The sequence below is a fragment of the Mauremys reevesii genome, linkage group 10 (genome assembly GCF_016161935.1).
Source record: "Mauremys reevesii isolate NIE-2019 linkage group 10, ASM1616193v1, whole genome shotgun sequence".
In the NCBI taxonomy this organism is placed as follows: Eukaryota; Metazoa; Chordata; order Testudines; family Geoemydidae; genus Mauremys; species Mauremys reevesii.
Genome location: NC_052632.1, coordinates 48,296,730 through 48,307,499, shown reverse-complemented (window position 1 = coordinate 48,307,499; position 10,770 = coordinate 48,296,730). Strand labels below are relative to the sequence as shown.

The 10,770-nt window shown below is 45.8% G+C and overlaps 1 long non-coding RNA gene across 1 annotated transcript; it reads right to left on the bottom strand.

Annotated features, from left to right (window-relative positions):
* Positions 1-6,240: 6,240 nt before the first annotated feature.
* Positions 6,241-10,521, bottom strand: LOC120373307. The gene is made up of 2 exons (XR_005585482.1): positions 10,432-10,521; positions 6,241-9,611 (listed from the first exon to the last, which is right to left on the bottom strand). It is a non-coding gene; the product is annotated as an uncharacterized LOC120373307 (long non-coding RNA).
* Positions 10,522-10,770: the final 249 nt, after the last annotated feature.

Genomic DNA, 10,770 nt, shown 5'->3' with positions numbered 1-10,770 from the left:
TTGAAGTTATAAGTATTGGCTCTATACTGTCTGTATTTTGTATTTGTGCTCTGCTTCTGGGTGACACCGCAGACAAGTTGGTGTTAGCTCTGCCTAGCCTGCTTGATGGCCCATTAAGGACCATCAGCTACACAATTGACCCATGGAGAGAAGGCAGACACACCTTGTGACTCAGCAAAGTATGCAGGGACTTGCCCATGTGACTCCAGACTCCATTTTGCTGTAATTTTCCACAGTAAAGACAAAGAGGTTCTTACACCTGGAAAAGCCTATATAAGGCTAATGCCTCATCTCCATCTTGTCTCCAATCCTTCTTCGTACCTCTGGAGGGACTTTGCTGCAAATTGAAGCTCTGCACAAAGGACTGATGACCCATCCCAGCGGGGGATGTACTCCAGAGACTTGATTTAAACCTGCAGTTTACTCCATCACTGCTACAAACCTGAACTAAGAACTTTGCCATTACTGTATGTAATTGATTCCATTTAACCAATTCTAGCTCTCATCTCTACCATTTTCTCTTTATGAATAAACCTTTAGATTTTAGATTCTAAAGAACTGGCAACAGCGTGATTTGTGGGTAAGATTTGATTTGTATATTGACCTGGGTCTGGGGCTTGATTCTTTGGGATCGAGGGAACCTTTTTCTTTTATTGGGGTGTTGGTTTTCATAAAACCATTCATCCCCAGGACAAGTGGCACTGGTGGTGATAGTGGGAGACTGGAGTGTCTAAGGAAATTGCTTGTGTGACTTGTGGTTAGCCAGTGGGGTGAAACCGAAGTCCTTTTTGTCTGGCTGGTTTGGTTTGCCTTAGAGGTGGAAAAACCCCAGCCTTGGGCTGTGACTGCTCTGTTTGAGCAATTGGTCCTGAATTGGCACTCTCAGTTGGGTCCCGCCAGAACCGCATCGTCACATAGAGTAAGATTCATTTGGCGGCAGACATGGGAGAAGGCTCTTTTCAAGCAGGTGGTAAGCCTGTGCCTTTCAGCTGGCATCACTCTCCTTCCTCAATAAGCATTTGCATCCATCTGGAGTTAGTGTTCTGGAATGAATGCTGTCCATGTTTCTGGCCCTTTGTCCCATACTTCAGCCACTTGAATGTTCCTGTTAAAACTTTGCTCTTTGAAAAACTGCTGACTTCCCACCCTTAGACTGCTCCTTCTGCTTGTTTCTACAATGCCTAAATCAGCTCTAAATTTGTAACACAGCAGCAAAGTCACTGGTGAAAACCCTGGGTGCATCTGCAGCTGATCTGAAAGCCAGCTCTTGCTTTACGCTTGTTCCAAGCACCGTGCCATCCCTGTGTGCTATAATAACACACTGTCTGAGGGCCATTGGCTGAGTTGTAGCACACATTCTGTGAGCAGTGAAGAAGGAATCTTAGACTCCTGCTCTTGCAGGGAAGGCTGATGTGTCATGCCACTGCTCAACATGGGCAATATTTAGTTACGCTCATGCCCCCACAGGAATGTAAGGCTATACTAATATGATCTAATATGATATGGGGGAACCCTTGGAAGCCTTGAACCCAAAAGGTCAAATTAATGTCATGCCATGTCTCTGCCAGTGACAGGACTTCTGGAAGTGCAACTAGGGAGAGATAATCAGCTGTAATTTTACCACCTGTGCTATATTTTTTCTCTCTTTGTTCAGTATCTTCCACCGGTTGATAATTTTGTTATAAAAACTTCCATCTCTGTATGCTATAGGGCAGCACACTGGGTCCAGAGCAAGCCAACCTTCTACATCAGACTTTCAGCTTATTGTCTGATCTATGTAGGTTCTTACTTACTTACTTATGGGGTTACTTCAGGTTGAAGTTGCAGGAGTTGTCAGAGGCATGTATCCCGAGAAAGGGAAAACGGCTCGTAGGTAGCAGTTTTAGACCGAGCTGGATGAGCAAGCGTCTTAGAGGGGTGATTAAGAAAAAAACAGAAAGCGTACAAGGAGTGGAAAATGGGAGGGATTAGCAAAGAAACCTACCTTATTGAGGTCAGAGGGTGTAGGGAAGCAGTGAGAAAGGCAAAGAGCCGGGTGGAGATGGACCTAGCGAAGGGGATTAAAACCAATAGCAAAAGGTTTTTTAGCCATATAAATAGGAAGAAAACCAAGAAGGAAGAAGTGGGACCGCTTAAAACTTTAAACGGAGTGTAGATTAGGGATAATCTTGGCATGGCACAATATCTGAATGAATATTTTGCCTCGGTCTTTAATGAGGCTAATGAAGGGCTAAGGAATAGTGATAGAGGGACTGATGGGAATGAAGATATGGGGGTAGACATTACGGTATCTGAGGTAGAAGCCAAACTTGAACAGCTTAACGGAAGTAAATCGGGGGGCCCGGATAATCTTCATCCTAGAATATTAAGGGAATTGGCGAGTGAAATTGCAAGCCCGTTAGCGATGATTTTTAATAAATCTCTAAACTCGGGGGTTGTACCGTTTGACTGGAGATTAGCTAATATAGTTCCTATATTCAAGAAGGGGGAAAAAAGTGACCCGGGTAACTACAGGCCTGTTAGTTTAACATCTGTAGTATGCAAAGTCATGGAAAAAATTTTAAAGGAGAGAGTGGTTACAGACCTTGAGGCCGATGGCAACTGGGACAAATTACAGCATGGATTTACGAAAGGTAGATCGTGCCAAACCAACCTGATCTCCTTCTTTGAGAAAGTAACAGATTTTTTAGACAAGGGAAATGCGGTGGATCTAATATATCTTGATTTCAGTAAGGCGTTTGATACGGTACCGCATGAGGAATTACTGGTTAAATTGGAAAAGATGGGGATCGAAATGAAAATCCAGAGGTGGATAAGGAGCTGGTTAAAGGGGAGACTGCAGAGGGTCGTATTGAAGGGGGAACTGTCGGGTTGGAGGGGGGTTACCAGTGGAGTTCCTCAAGGTTCGGTTTTGGGTCCGATTTTATTCAATCTATTTATCGCTGACCTGGGAACCAAGAGTAGGAGTGGGCTGATAAAGTTTGCGGATGACACCAAGTTGGGAGGTATTGCAAATTCGGAAAAGGATCGGGATATCCTCCAGGGAGATTTGGATGACCTTGTAAACTGGAGTATTAGTAACAGGATGAAATTCAATAGTGAGAAGTGTAAGGTTATGCATTTAGGGATGACTAACAAGAACTTTAGTTATAAGCTGGGGACGCACCAGTTGGAAGTAACGGAGGAGGAGAAGGACCTAGGAGTCCTGGTTGATCGTAGGATGACTATGAGTAGGCAATGTGATGTGGCCGTTAAAAAAGCTAATGCGGTCTTGGGATGCATTAGGCGAGGTATTTCTAGTAGGGATAAGGAGGTGCTAGTCCCGTTATATAAGGCGTTGGTGAGACCTCATTTGGAGTATTGTGTGCAGTTTTGGTCTCCCATGTTTAAGAAGGATGAATTCAAACTGGAACGGGTACAAAGAAGGGCCACTAGAATGATCCGAGGAATGGAAAGCCTGTCGTATGAAAGGAGACTTGAGGAGCTTGGTTTGTTTTCCTTAACCAAAAGAAGGATAAGAGGAGATATGATTGCACTCTTTAAATATATCAGAGGGATAAATACCAGGGAAGGAGAGGAATTATTTCAGCTCAGTGCTAATGTGGACACGAGGACAAACGGATATAAATTGTCAGTCAGGAAATGTAGGGTTGAAATTAGACGAAGGTTTCTAACCATCAGAGGAGTGCAATTCTGGAACAGCCTTCCGAAGGAAACAGTGAAGTAAGGACCTCCATGACTTTAAGATTAAGCTAGATAAGTTTATGGAGGGGATGGTATGATAGGATAACGGGCTTAGTCAATAGGTCAATTAAGTGCCACATTGGTAATTAGTACAATGGGTCAATGATAGGATATTGTTAGCCTTTTTCCAGAGGGTATGGCTGGAGAGTCTTGCCCGCATGCTCGGGGTTCAGCTGACCGCCATATTTGGGGTCGGGAAGGAATTTTCCTCCAGGGTAGATTGGCAGTGGCCCTGGAGGTTTTTCGCCTTCCTCCGAAGCATGGGGCAGGGGTCGCTTGCTTAAGGAGTGGGTGGATCGGCTTATGTGGCCTGCATCTTGCAGGAGGTCAGACTAGATGATCATAATGGTCCCTTCTGATCTTGAATTCTATGATTCTACCTGCTGCTACTGCAGTATGAGTGACAGGGAGAAATCAAGAGATCCATCTAGCCTCCTGCTAGAGAGGCCGATGCTAACAGCAACACCTGCTTTAGGAGCCCCATCGAGACATTTAGAAGGGATGGGAAATTGAACTGTTTTTTCCCCACCCCAAAGGTCAGTTCCAGATTGGCAGTGCATGTTTTCTGGGCTCGCGATAAGTACAGACTCCAGTGCCAAGGCATGTTCAGGGAAACCAAGTTAGTCACAGCAGCCCTTCAAAACAAATGAAACTAAGGGAGTTCATGTGAGATTCCTGTTACAGCTAGAGAGTGACATTGATTGCCTACTGTTGAGGAGTCCTCCCTCCCCAGGAGCTCTTACCCAAAGAGCCACAAGCTGTTAAAGGCTTCAGAAAGTAGGTGGCAGGACTGGACGACTGGTGGCAAATCCATGGATATTGGGATGGAGTTGGTCCATAAGGGCAAAATATATCTAATTTCAACATATTATTATCAAGGGGCTCAGTATCATACAGAACGTCCAGTAAAGATAGTCCTTGCCCCAGATAAATACCTACCACTTTTTATCAGTAGATCTGAAAGCACTTAACAAAGGACATCAGCATCATTATCCCCGTTCTACAGATGGGGACGTAAAAGAAGTGAAGTGACTCAACCAGGTCACCCAGCAGGCTAGTGGTAGACCTGCAAATAGAATCCAGGACTCCTGAGTCCTAGTCCAGTTCTCAAAGGCCACAGTACCTTTTTACAATCTAAGCAAGAGTGATACAGAAGCAGAACACAGTGGGAAACCCAGAGAGGATTTTATGTTTAAAATCCAATTTATATGATTGTATTATGGACTCTTTTTATGGGCAATGCAGATTTAGATTCTAATGCACGGTCAACCTGTGGAACTTGTTGGCAGGGGATGTGGTGAAGACCAAAACTATAAAAGAACTAGATGAATTTATGGAGGACAGGTCCATCAATGGCTATTAGCCAGGATGGTCAGGGTTGCAACCCCATGCTCTGAGTGTCCCTAGTCTCTGTTTGCCAGAAGCTGGGAATGGGCTATGGATAGATCACTTGATGATTGCCTGTTCTGTTCATTCCCTCTGAAGCACCTGGCATTGGCCACTATACTGGGCTAGATGGACAATTGCGCTGACCCAGTATGGCCGTTCTTATGTTCTTAATAGTTATTATAATTGTTTATATTCCATTACTGCCTACTGTTGACTGGGGATCTACTGTGCTAGACTCTGTGCAGGCATCTAGAAAGGCACAGCCCCTGCTTTGAAGTGCTTACACTGTAAGTTAAAATAAAATGCAACAAGTAAGGGAACAATAGGGAAAATGATGTTGACAGTACTAAGACCATGTCTACACTTACAGGAGATCTGAGATCAATGCAGCAGGTGTTGATTTAGCGGGTCTGGTGAAGACCCACTAAGTCGATGGCAGAGCGCTCTCCGGTTGACTCCAGTACTCCAGCTCCCTGAGAAGCATAAGGTAAGTTGGCAGGAGAGCGTCTCCTGTCGACACAGTGGGGTTTAGACACTGCAGTAAGTCGACCTAAGCTACGTTGACTTCAGTTACTTACCGCAGTAGTGTAGGCAGTTATATGATCCAGCCATGTGAATCAGTGTGCAATTGATTCAATTACATCATGTTGTTGTTAGCTTTTTCCTTTTGGGGGGAGAGAAGAAGTAGAGTTTTTGTTTGTTTTTTTTAATTCAAACTTCTTTTATCTTTAATTTTTATTTTTAAACCTCAGCCTAGTTTGTATATTTTTTTATTATTTTCATCACTACTGTTTCTGTTTTTTCTTAATTTTTAAATTTACTTCCACTTCACAGACTCTCGATATCACACTTATTATTATCCCAAATCCACAAATCCTCAAGCACCAGTGTGTTAGGGGTCACAGAATCAATGAATTTCTACTTCTTCTTTCTTTCATGTGACAATGGAAAAGCAGTGGGCTGGGATTATAATTGAATCTTAAGATTCAAAAGCCATTCTTTTATGCTTCTGGCCGAGCTTGGTGGATCCCACTATTACCACCATGGTAAGCATGAACGGGACAGTTATCTGTGATGTTGCATGATTTGTACCTCACCACAGTCACAATTTGGTGATTCTTTAATTTTTCCCTTAATGAAGGAGATAGCCACACCTTCCATACATTGTCTGAATGCAGCTTAGTGCAGTCCACAGCCTACAGGGAAGACAGAACCCTGGGATTTCTTTTGTTGGGTTTTCAATGAGGTCTTTGTTTGGGACCAGCCCACAATTTGAACCAGTGAGTTCTAGCAACCTTTCTGTTGGCCTGTGGCATTGACGCATTGATCCAGCAAGCTTCCTGGATATGAGTCAGGAGAGTGACTGTGAATTGAGGTCTTGGTGTATTGGCAGTTCCGGAGTGGCCAGAATCTTGTTTAACTTCCAGACCACTGCAGCATCTCACCTGATGTTAGCTAGTGTGATGCCCACCTAAAGTAAGAGCTTCAGTATTAGCATTGATGCGAGAGAGTCATTAACAATCCTGAGTGCAGCATTCATTTCAGTGTCAATGAGATTGGTGTGAGAACTGTTGCACCAAACTGGTATGCAATACTCCACTGTTGACAAAACCTGGGCTTGTACTGACGTTCGAAGCTTGTGTGTATCACATCCCCAGGATGTGCCAGAAAACTTCTGGATGATGTTAACCCTCATCCTTTATCTTCTTTGTGGTGTTGTCAAGGTGTTGGTGATGGCTCAGCATCCAATCAAGGGTAGCTCCAAGGTACCATGGGTTGTGGTCATGCAAAAGAGGTAGACTATAAAAGTCCACTTTCAGCAGACTTTGGCATCATGGTTGTTCAAGTGGAAGGCAGAAACAAGTGTTTTCAAAGTGTTGGGTTTCAGTCACCAAGCTTTGAAATATGTCTCAAGTGTCCAGAGTTCATTGTTCATGACCTTTTCTGTGGCCTTGAGAGAGGACGCTTGTGTTGTTTGCACAATGTCATCCACATAGATGAATTTATGGGATGATGTGACCAGAACATCACTGGTATAGAGATTAAACAGTGGAGGCATTAAAACAGATCCCTGTGGGAAGCCATTGTTCAATCTCCATAATTTGCTAGAAGACTCACCAAGGTGTGCAGTGAATCTTCTGTTACTCAACATCTCGGTGATGAGTCTGATGACTGATTAGCATGGGAGAGCTAATGATAACTTCAGCAGGAGACCTTTGTACCATACAGTATCGTATGCTGAAGAAATATTAATGAATGCTGCTGCTGTTTTTAATTTTTGCTGGTAGCCAAATTCTATGTAGCTGGTTAAAGCCAGCATCTGGCCACAGCAGTTGTGACCGGTTCTAAATCCAGCCTGCTCTTTGGAGACCAGTTGCTCCAGAGTTGGCTGTAACCTTTGAAATAGGAGCTGCTCCAACAGTTTATAGCAACTGTTAAGGAGGAAGATGGGCTGGTAGCTTTTTGGGCCAAGCTCTTTTCCAGGCTTCAAAATAGCTATGAGCTTGGCTACTTTCCACTCTTTTGGTATTATGCCAGAAGGGTGGATGTTGCTGAAGAAGTCTGCCAGCCAACTTCTTGCCTTCAGGCGAAGGTTCTTCAGCAATTTGGGGCATATTCTGTCCATTCCTGCCACTTTCCTGGACTTAGTGTTTGGAGACCCATGTCCACTTCATCTACTATATAGGAGGCAGAAAGGGATGAAGACAACTGGCACTAGTTTGATGCCCAGTAAAGTTGTTTGTGGACTTGTCACCTGATGTTTTTATCCATTGCACGAGGGAGTTGACAGTTAACTATGTAGCAATGGCATTCGCACTTACTTGAGATGATTGGTAGGCTGCTGGAACCACACTGCCTAGAAGACAGAGGAGCTTCTGGGCTTTGTGGCTTGACCTTGTGAAATCAAGAGCCATCATGGTTTCACACAACCTTTTCCTACTTTCTGAGTTCAAAGACTCAAGCAGTGCCATTGCAGTTTTGGGGCTTTTGTTGCCATGATATTGCCAGAAGAGTGTCTCGCTCTGTTCTGTCCAGCAAGGAGTGAATGCTTTTCTGAAGGTCCTTGCAATCCTCGATTTGGTGGTTGATATTAGTAGGCCTACTAAGCAGTGGTAATGAGCTGGATATGGTGAGATCCAGTTTATCAAGCCCTGTACAATCACTGTGTAGCAGGACCACACAGCAGACTGTAAACTCCAGTGCAGGGAATCGAATGAGTGGAACATGTAGATCTACGGAAATCATGACTGGACAGTGTTGGCTGTTGGGAAGGTCATCGAGAATTTGTAGATGACCTTGTAGATGATAGAAGGTGGCCACTGATGTGATGTGACAAAAAACAAAGATCTGGAGTGTATCACTTCCTCCATCGGGCCAGCCTGAACGGGCCACTGTCCTTGGCATCATTAAAGGAGGTGCTGTTCTTCTGTGAAAGCCCAACATGTTATCTGTGTTCCAGCATGGTCATTCTTGTTATAGCCCCATAGGCTATGATGGCTATTGGAATAGCCAATGTGGATGGTAGGATGGCTTGGTGTTGGTAACATGGTCATGGCCATTCCATTGATGGTGGCTTGTACACATTTTCAAATGTCAGATCACCCATCTTGATGGCAGTTGAGTAGGAGTTCATGATAGGCATGATCTGGATGGAATCCTTAAGGTTATGTTTTATGTACATTGTGAGTCCATACTTGGGGTGATGGCTTCCAGATACAAGGACATATCAATTGATCATCTGTTGGCGGCCTTCATTCTCCAAGTGTGTTTCTTGTAATGCAAGGACATTAGTGTTTTGAGTGTTCAGCATCATTGTGATGTAATAATACTTTGCATTGGATAGTCTCTTGATATTGAACTGCATAATCTGCAGCAATGGGCCTATTGGAAGGGAGGTTTGGCCCTGACGTGTGCCGTTTATTGCCATTGCTTTTTTGACCTGGAGGTTCTTTGAGGATGTTCGGTCACTGATTTGATGACATTGGTTGTGTTTTTGCACATAACAGGGAAGACCGCATGAAGGTTGTCATCTCCTCCCCTATGTGACCTGGCGCAGAACTTCATAATCCAGTTTGGCCTCATTTCCTCTTTTTAATACATCTTTTTCTATGTAGAACTGGCATGCTCAACCGCTGGTACACTGCACAGGAGGTGAATTGTTGTCTTTGATGGAATGGAAGGTACTGTAATGAGCTGGCTTGAGTCTGTCTGCACAAGTTCCCTCTGTTGGCTGGAATTAGAATTGCTCAACTTCCTGTCATAGGTTCTATACTGCGAACTGTATATGGGGATTCACCTTTAACTCAAGAATTGTCTATTGTAGAGCAGGAGGTTCTAAGATTAGTTGTCTTGCGGTTCTTGAATAGGTGTGATATGCAGCATAAAGGTGTGTGGTTTGACTTTCTCTTTCTGCTGGGCAGCAGATTATGGAGGGCACTCCTAGCTGGCCTCTGCAGCCAAGAGTCCTGACTTGCAATCTAGAGAATCACAGAGTTTAAAGTCAAAGGGACTGCCAGATTGTCTAGTCCAGAGGTGGGCAAACTACGGCCCACGGGCCAGATGTGGCCCACGGGACCCTCTTGCCCGGCACGTGAGCTCCTGGCCCGGGAGGCTAGCCCCCGGCCCCTCCCCTGCTGTTCCCATCCCTCGCAGCCTCAGCTCACTGCACCGCCGGCGCAATGCTCTGGGCAGTGGGGCTGTGAGCTCCTGGGGCAGCGCAGCTGCAGAGCCTGGCCTGACCCAGTTCTCTGAGCTGTGCAGTGGCGTGGCTGGCTCCAGCCGGGCAGTGCGGCTGTAGTGTTGCCAGCCACCGGTGCTCCAGGCAGCATGGTAAGGGGGCAGGGAGCAGGAGGGGTTGGATAGAGGGCAGGGGAGTTTGGAAGGGTGGAGAGGGGTTGGGGCGGTCCGCGGGTGGGGGTTGGATGGGGACAGGGAGACGGGGTGGTTGGATGGGGTGGGGTCCCGGGGGCAGTCAGAAATGAGAGGAGGGGTTAGATGGGACAGCGGGGGGCAGTCAGGGGTAGGGGTTCTGGGGACAGGCAGCAGGGGAGGTGGATGGGGCAGGAGTCCTGGGGAGGCATCAGGGAACGGGGGCGGGGGTTGGATGGGGCAGGAGTCCGGAGGGAGCCGTCAGGGGGTGAGAACGGGGGGGGGGGAGGTGGCAGGTAGGGGCCGGGGGCTGGGCCACACCTGGCTTTTTGAGGAGGCACAGCCTCCCCTAACCAGCCCTCCATACAATTTCCAAAACCTGATGCGGCCCTAAGGCCAAAAAGTTTGCCTGCCCCCGTCTAGTCTTACCTCCTGTATATCACGGGCCTCCGACACCCCCCGCCAGCAACTGAAATCAGTTTCCTGTGGGCTGTGATACTTTGGACTCAACTGTTCTGTGCCACCGGAAGAGAACAGGAGGGACTGAGATGCACCAGTGCGCAAGGCCCCTGCAATAGCATGGAAATGATTAAGTGAGATTGTGACATTCTGTACCTTGGGGGAGTGTGCTGTAACCCCCATATTCCTCATTTTTATACAATTGTGGTCTTACATATAAAGCATGACTTGTAAGGTATCAAGGGAAAGGTTATGATCTGCTGAATGTAATTTCTCTATCCATATATGTATATCACTAATGCATATGAA